We start from the raw sequence: 8,977 nt of genomic DNA on the forward strand, positions 1-8,977 counted from the left end.
TAGTGTGTGGTCAGGAATAGGGTCCCTCTGTGTCTGGTCGCTGGCTGTGTACTGTCTCTGGTAGCGGAGGAGTAGTGTGCGGTCAGGAATAGGGTCCCTCTGTGTCTGGTCGCTGGCTGTGTACTGTCTCCGGTAGCGGAGGAGTAGTGTGCGGTCAGGAATCTGGCCCCTCTGTGTCTGGCTGCTGGCTGTGTGCTGTCTCCGGTAGCGGAGGAGTAGTGTGCGGTCAGGAATCAGGTCCCTCTGTGTCTGGCTGCTGGCTATGTACTGTCTCCGGTAGCAGAGGAGTAATGTACGGTCAGGAATCGGGTCCCTCTGTGTCTGGCCGCTGGCTGTGTACTGTCTCCAGTAGTGTAGGAGTAGTGTGCAGTCAGGAATCAGGTCCCTCTGTGTCTGGCCGCTGGCTGTGTGCTGTCTCCGGTAGCGGAGGAGTATTGTGCGGTCAGGAATTGGGTCCCTCTGTGTCTGGACGCTGGCTGTGTACTGTCTCCGGTAGCGGAGGAGTAGTGTGCGTTCAGGAATCAGGTCCCTCTGTGTCTGGCCACTGGCTGTGTACTGTCTCCGGTAGTGGAGGAGTAGTGTACGGTCAGGAATCGGGTCCCTCTGTGTCTGGCCCCTGGCTGTGTACTGTCTCCGGTAGTGGAGGAGTAGTGTGTGGTCAGGAATCGGGCCCCTCTGTGTCTGGCCGCTGGCTGTGTACTGTCTCCGGTAGTGGAGTAGTGTGCGGTCAGGAATCGGGTCCCTCTGTGTCTGGCCGCTGGCTGTGTACTGTCTCTGGTAGCAGAGTAGTAGTGTGTGGTCAGGAATTGGGCCCCTCTGTGTCTGGCTGCTGGCTGTGTACTGTCTCCGGTAGCGGAGGAGTATTGTGCGGTCAGGAATTGAGTCCCTCTGTGTCTGGTCGCTGGCTGTGTACTGTCTCCGGTAGCGGAGGAGTAGTGTGCGGTCAGGAATCAGGTCCCTCTGTGTCTGGCCGCTGGCTGTGTGCTGTATCTGGTAGCGGAGGAGTAGTGTGCGGTCAGGAATTGGGTCCCTCTGTGTCTGGTCGCTGGCTGTGTACTGTCTCCGGTAGCGGAGGAGTAGTGTGCGGTCAGGAATCAGGTCCCTCTGTGTCTGGCCGCAGGCTGTGTACTGTCTCCGGTAGCGGAGGAGTATTGTGCGGTCAGGAATTGAGTCCCTCTGTGTCTGGTCGCTGGCTGTGTACTGTCTCCGGTAGCGGAGGAGTAGTGTGCGGTCAGGAATCAGGTCCCTCTGTGTCTGGTCGCTGGTTGTGTACTGTCTCCGGTAGCGGAGGAGTAGTGTGCGGTCAGGAATTGGGTCCCTCTGTGTCTGGTCGCTGGCTGTGTACTGTCTCCGGTAGCGGAGGAGTAGTGTGCGGTCAGGAATCAGGTCCCTCTGTGTCTGGCCGCTGGCTGTGTACTGTCTCCGGTAGCGGAGGAGTATTGTGCGGTCAGGAATTGGGTCCCTCTGTGTCTGGCCGCAGGCTGTGTACTGTCTCCGGTAGCGGAGGAGTAGTGTGCGGTCAGGAATCGGGTCCCTCTGTGTCTGGCCGCTGGCTGTTTACTGTCTCCGGTAGCGGAGGAGTAGTGTGCGGTCAGGAATCGGGTCCCTCTGTGTCTGGCCGCTGGCTGTGTACTGTCTCCGGTAGTGGAGGAGTAGTGTGTGGTCAGGAATTGGGCCCCTCTGTGTCTGGCTGCTGGCTGTATACTGTCTCCGGTAGCGGAGGAGTAGTGTGCGGTCAGGAATTGAGTCCCTCTGTGTCTGGCCGCAGGCTGTGTACTGTCTCCGGTAGCGGAGGAGTATTGTGCGGTCAGGAATTGGGTCCCTCTGTGTCTGGCCGCAGGCTGTGTACTGTCTCCGGTAGCGGAGGAGTATTGTGCGGTCAGGAATTGGGTCCCTCTGTGTCTGGCCGCAGGCTGTGTACTGTCTCCGGTAGCGGAGGAGTAGTGTGTGGTCAGGAATTGGGCCCCTCTGTGTCTGGCTGCTGGCTGTATACTGTCTCCGGTAGCGGAGGAGTAGTGTGCGGTCAGGAATTGAGTCCCTCTGTGTCTGGCCGCAGGCTGTGTACTGTCTCCGGTAGCGGAGGAGTATTGTGCGGTCAGGAATTGGGTCCCTCTGTGTCTGGCCGCAGGCTGTGTACTGTCTCCGGTAGCGGAGGAGTAGTGTGCGGTCAGGAATCAGGTCCCTCTGTGTCTGGCCGCTGGCTGTGTACCGTCTCCAGTAGTGGAGGAGTATTGTGCAGTCAGGAATCGTGCCCCTCTGTGTCTGGCTGCTGGCTGTGTACTGTCTCTGGTAGTAAAGGAGTAGTGTGAGGTCAGGAATCGGGTCTCTGTGTCTGGCCGCTGGCTGTGTGCTGTCTCCGGTAGCTGAGGAGTAGTGTGCGGTCAGGAATCGGGTCCCTCTGTGTCTGGCCGCTGGCTGTGTACTGTCTCTGGTAGCGGAGGAGTAGTGTGCGGTCAGGAATCGGGTCCCTCTGTGTCTGGCCGCTGGCTGTGTACTGTCTCCGGTAGCGGAGGAGTAGTGTGCGGTCAGGAATTGAGTCCCTCTGTGTCTGGCCGCAGGCTGTGTACTGTCTCCGGTAGCGGAGGAGTAGTGTGCGGTCAGGAATTGGGTCCCTCTGTGTCTGGCCGCTGGCTGTGTACTGTCTCCGGTAGCGGAGGAGTAGTGTGCGGTCAGGAATTGTACCGTATGAAAGGCAGGAATAGTACCGTATGAAAGGCAGTGCGGATGGTGTAGTGGTTAGCATTACTACCTGATGGGTAGTAATGCTAACAGGTCATGGGTTCGATTCCCACCATGGCCCTAACTGTGTGGAGTATGTATATTCTCCCCGTGCTTGCGTGGGTTTCCTCCGGGTACTCCGGTTTCCTCCCACAATCCAAAAACATACTGGTAGGCTAATTGGCTGTCAACAAAATTAACCCTAGAATGTCTGTGTGTGTGTGTGTACATGTGGTAGGGAATATAGATTGTAAGCTCCGCTGGGGCAGGGACTGATGTGAATTGTCAAATATTCTCTGTACAGCGCTGCGGAATATGTGTGTGCTATAGAAGAAACTGTTAATAAATAAATAATAGGATTATATAATGGTATAGTCCATTGGTCATGTCATGCTGGGTGGTGTAATGTCCTGTATATTGTATAAAGCACATGACTGACCAGTTTTTTGCCACTTCTCTGATGAGATCCGATGCAGCAGAGTCAGCAACGTCTGCAAGGAATGCTCAGTACATGTACTGCAACAAGTGACATTTGGGGATTAGCTGAGAAATGTTATACAAGATTATGTAGTCTGTGCGACAGTTCATCTTTCATGAAATGGGAAATTTAAACATTCTCCACCTGCCACCTATAGATATGAGTGGTTCTCTGCAAGCTCCAGTCACGTTGAAAGCACTGGCGGTAAAATGCGGTCAGATCATTTGTTTCTTTGTTTGATTTTAACCAATTTGTACCTTAGTCCCTTTTAGCATGTGACATCGGCCAAAATTTGGGGGGGGGGGGGGGGGGAAACACAAAAAGGACCTTCAGTTGGTATTTTTTTTGTAAATAAACTCCCAAGTCTCAAACTAAGAAATGAAGCTATTGATTCAGACCCTAAAGCCAGAGAATCTGGACCTATTTACAGGGGATGCAGAATCCCGGCGGTCGGAATCCCGATGGTCAAAATCCCGACACCGGAATCCCGACCGCCGAAATCCGACACTTTATCCCTCTATGGGTGAGGATTCCGGCGTCGGGATTTAGACCACCGAGATTCCGACCGCCAGGATTTTGTACCATTCCCATTTACAGAGCCCAAATATGTGTCCAGCCCAAAGAGGTTTTAAGAGAATCAGGGATTTAGTACATAAAATATTCTCCAAGCAAACATTAGTCATAAGCCACACCCATCGACACCGCGTAAAGAGTAATTTGCTTAGATGCGAGCAAAACATTTAGATGTATTCTTGACAATGTGTAATCAGGAATGGTAAATTCCTTTGGGTCAGATTCTCTAAGCTTCAAAAAAGTGATAAAATGGAGAGTGATAAACCACCAGCCAATCAGCTGCTAACTGCCATGTCACAGGCTGTTTGAAAAATGACAGGTAGGAGCTCATTGGGTGGTGCGTTATCACTCTCCATTTGATCACTTTTTCAAGATGATTACATCTGGCCCTCTGTGTCACAAATCTAATTCTCTCTGCACATGTTACATCTGCCCCACCTGCAGTGCACATGGTTTTGCCCATTTTAAGAACAAACTTCCCAGATTCCAAAATCTCTCCACTCCAATCTCAATGCTGCTGTATAGCTTGTTTTCCACTCCAATCGTATTACATCTGCCTGTGTCAGTAAGTGGTGTCTGTGTCAGTATCTGTGTCGGTATGTGGTATCAGTAAGTATGTCCCAGGAGCCGTCAGTTTTCCATTTGCTCTGTATTGCCCCATATATTCTAATCTTTCCACATCGGCTGTTTTACCCCCATTGTTGCAACACTAGAAGACGTAAATTGGAAAGTGGGTAGTTGTTTCCTAGCACGGTGCCCATCGCATCCTATATCATAAGCCATACAATGGTATGTGATGCGATGCAAAGTTACGTGATGGCAGCCGATGTTATACAATTTTAAATCGTATACCTTCGCATTGCATGCCATTGTATGCCATATACAATGGTATACGATTTAAAATTGGATAAGCACCCTAATGGGTGTTTTCAATGTTAAATGGGCCCCCTATAAGATTATTAATTGTATAAGCACTGTAAGGGGTGCTTACAATGTTAAAAGTACCCCCACGCCACCCCCACTATCAATGCCAACCGGAAGCATGGTGAGTGTAGCGAGCCCATGAGGGGCGGCGGTACGTGTCCTCCGACCTTTTCATACCCCCACCATCCACGTCGGCGTGGAGTTGTGTTTAGATAGTGTGACGAGCGCAGGGAGCCACCGAGCCCGAAGCGTGGCGAGCGCAGCGCGCCCCACGAGGGGCCGTGGAATACATGTAAAGTAATACACGTCCCCTTGCGGAGCTCGTTGCGCTCGCCACGCTTCCAGTTGGCGTTGATAGTGGGGGTTGCGTGGGGGTGCATTTAACATTGTAGGCACCCATTAGGGTGCTTATACAATTTAAAAATCGTATAGGGTGCTTAAATCGCATCGCATGTGGCTATATGGCATGCAATGCGAAACAATGCATAAGATGCGATACGACAGAAAATCGGGGGTGCCGTGCTAGGAAACAAGTACCGGAAAGTGTAAGATACGCACATTCATGTTCGTGGGGATCTGTGCTTTGTGATCTTTCCATGTGAGGAGACAGGGTTCCCTTTAAATGTTGAGTCACCACTGCAGAGGTCTGGGATATAGAGCAGCAGTGATGGGGACAATCCCCTTGGGACCAGGGAAAAATCACAACCCCCCAATCCTGGGGGGATAGCAGAAATGGGACATGTTATATTTCCCTGATTTGTTTTTCTTTTTTTATTCTGATGCCATGTGTTCCCGATGCCTTCGTCCGGTTGTTCTCTCTGCATGCATCACCCCCAGCAGGGGTATCTGGTAAAAAAAAAGGGCATAGGAAGGTCCCAGTGAATTTCAGAGCATTCTGTCCTTTCATGTATCGCGCTCACCATGCGAGTACGGTAATGCGATTCTGATGTTGCCACGGGAAGTAGGAACGTCTCCATGGTAACCCACGCTGTGACCAGCACTAGGCAGAGAAAATCCCTGTTTAATGCAAAACATGGCTTTTCTCTTCTTCATAGATAGACCCCTATGTATTTAGCTTCTGATTCAGACCTGCTGGCTGGGCTGCCAATGTTTGGAGCCTGCTGCTTTGCCGAACACATGCCCCCCCCCCCTGCATTTTCCCGTACCGCTCCCCAGCTGCAAACGCATACGCAGCCGTGCACACAAGGGGGAAAAAATCTTTCCCCATTGTGATCCGGGACTCACTCGGCACTGCGAAAGCTGCGGGGAGGACGTCATCAGCGGCCTTCCCTCCCGACGGCCGTCAGCACGCCCCCAAACGCCCGCAGGGTGTGAACCACCCTGCAAGCAGTAACTGAAAACCAGCCTTCGCTCTATGCCTTCAGACGGACAGCTCACACATGCGCACTGCGTACCGTGCGTATGCGCGATCCTTCGAATTCGCTGCCCGTCCAAACAGGTGGGAATTGACTCCTTAAACAGCTTCATTTATCTGTATATATATATTATCTATAGTCCATTTTAATGACTAAATAACACTCAGTATTATGCAACTAAATAATTCCATACACAAATAAATAAATAGATGCTGTCTACAGTGCGGTATGCCAATTTTCCGTGCACAATTTTCCATGTTCCGCAGTATATAATGATGGCACCGTGCCACTGATTTTTCTTTTTTTTTTTTATGATTATTCTTTGAATTCATACAGAAAAAGTGTTATGCTCAGCTAGACGCTGCGCGAGTGTGATATATGAGTTAAACTATCAAGGTAGTCGCTGACATCATAACCCAAAAATGTAATTATGTTATTTTAATTAGAGTTCATTAAATAGGGAAAAACCAACACGTTAATTACTTTAATAAAGTGCCTTGTGAACAAAACAGGTTCTTGTCTCTGTCTGGATCCTGAGACAGGAATAAGGTAACGTACGGTGTTATGAGACTTTCTACAGTCTGTCCTTTCCCAACCTGACTCCATCCCTTGGGCTCACTGCTGCCTTTCTCTCCTAGGGTAGAGGAGCAAAGTGCGTCATGTCTGCTCTCATGGCATCATTGGGACTTAGGCAAACCAGCGGCCAGTGTCATGGGTTAACCCCTTCATTCCTAAAATCTATGCGAGCCGGGGGTGAGTAAAAAAGTAAATTGAAACAATTGACAGTTCATGAAGGTGGAAGAGGATGACTTATATAAGACAAGTATATGTATGCGCCATGACTGCTGGTCTAAGGGCCTTATTCTGGTTCACCAGGTCGGGCACGTATTTGCACGGGGGACTGATGTTTTGCGTACTCGCCTGCGCAGCTGAATTTCTGCGCATGTGAATACGATGGGAGTGTGCGAACTCGGCGTAAAATCTGTTCGCACGCTCCCTGCCTTCTGAGCGGGGGTGGAGAGGGGCGTGGGGTGCTGGCCAGAGTTATTAGCATATGCATACACCCAGCGTTTCATGGGCGTTCCCAACAAAACGCTGGGCGTACACATGGTAAATCGGTCGTGATGCACGTGCGGGGGGCAGGCAGCTGACAACCATTCAGTGACCATTGAAAGATGGGGGAGGTTCCCACTGGCATGCAAATGCCAGACAAATAAATTCGGTGTATGAATGAGGGCGGGCATACCACCATTCGCCGGGCAGGCTCTGGATGACTCACAAGGGAGCAAATTCGCACCCGAGCAAGTCAACCAGAATAAGGCCCTAAGTGTGTACCTCCACAAGTGGATTATGTTGAAAAGTAACACAGTATATAGCCTAGAAATTAATTATTGTTCCTTAGGCTAGTTGTTCCCAACCTTTTTTCTTGGGTAGGCTTTTCATTTAGGAGTACCCCTCCTCTCAATTTGAAATATCCATAGTATTTTCGAGTGGAGTGGAAGTTTTCCTTAGATCCTAAGAAGACACTACATACAGAACCGGAAGTGACGCAACGTGGTTCAACTTCTCAGCCTTGGGAGACTTCTTTGGCCAACGAGAGACTGCTTTCTCTTCTTCCACCATTACCAATATTAAATGTAAGTACCCCCAAGTAACCGGTCTGCAGGGTACCCCCAGGGGTACTTGAACCCCAGGTTGGGAACCACTGCCTTAGGCCACAAACACTTCAATAACCACGCAGAAAACCTTTTTATAAGGATGAATAGCTATTCAAAAGTGAAAGTACACTTATGACATGGACAGATAAGTCAAGAATGCTAGGGATAGCTGTTGTGTGCAGTGTACACCAGCGGTCACTACGGTGAAGGGGTGCCACCCTCCAGAACCCCTTCACCTTCTAGATCCTGAATTGATAAAGCCACCCTGAGCGCGGCGAAACGCGTTTTCTTCTAAAGGATCCGTCTACTTTCCTGCACAGTGGACATTGCCTGCAAGCACTGCCTACCATATCTCTGCACCATTAATTGGCGGGTCCCTTTGCGATGGAACATACGGCGGCAGCAGCTTCACATCTTCTGGGCTGTCCCTGGCCGAACTGCAGCTCACATACACCGCCCAACTACCGGCACGTATCACACGGTGGTGAGCAGCACTGCGGCTGCCTGCGGAAACTGTGGCAGACATAGCCAGTGTGTTGCTGAATAGATGCCCTTACCATTGTCATATGCTTAAAAGCGGAGAGATTGCGGACACCGGAACCCGCATCTGTGCTCCTGCCACTCAGTGATATATCACCAGAAACATCTTAAGGACTCTCTGTGTGAGTAAATTTCACCTCAGGCACTACTATGCTTAGACTCCAACTGGAGGCCTAAAAACATCTGTGTCTAGGAAACACTCACAAGAGACCGGCTTCACTGGCTAACGGTTACCCCCGGGCGGTATAACATTATTATGCCAGCTGTCCTGATGGCTTTTCGGCCTCAATGTCGATGACTGTAAATAAGGCTCTTTTATATTTATTTAATATATATAATTATTAAAGACCGTGGAGTGATGCTGATTTCTTTCTCTGGAACAGCCACAGTTCTGTACGAATGTACTGCATTATGCTGGTGCCTTCACTGTTTCCGACAGCATTGAAGGGAGTTTCCGACAAAACAGATCTGACTTTATCTGTCTTGTTGGAAACGGTCACGGATTGTAGAATTCAAGGCTGTTTTCCGGCAATCCGTGGCTATCTTCCACAATCCGCGGACTGTCCAACACTGAACAGTTAGAAAATTGAAATAAGACTGTCGAGTTTCTCTTGAACGGAATGCAAACGGCCCGAGATTCTGATGTTCCTACAGTCAGTATCCCAGATGGAATAGTCTCCCTGTGGGGTTTGATGATTCAATCTGATACA

Source organism: Crinia signifera, chromosome 19 (genome assembly GCF_055691185.1).
Source record: "Crinia signifera chromosome 19, ASM5569118v1, whole genome shotgun sequence".
Classification (NCBI taxonomy): Eukaryota; Metazoa; Chordata; class Amphibia; order Anura; family Myobatrachidae; genus Crinia; species Crinia signifera.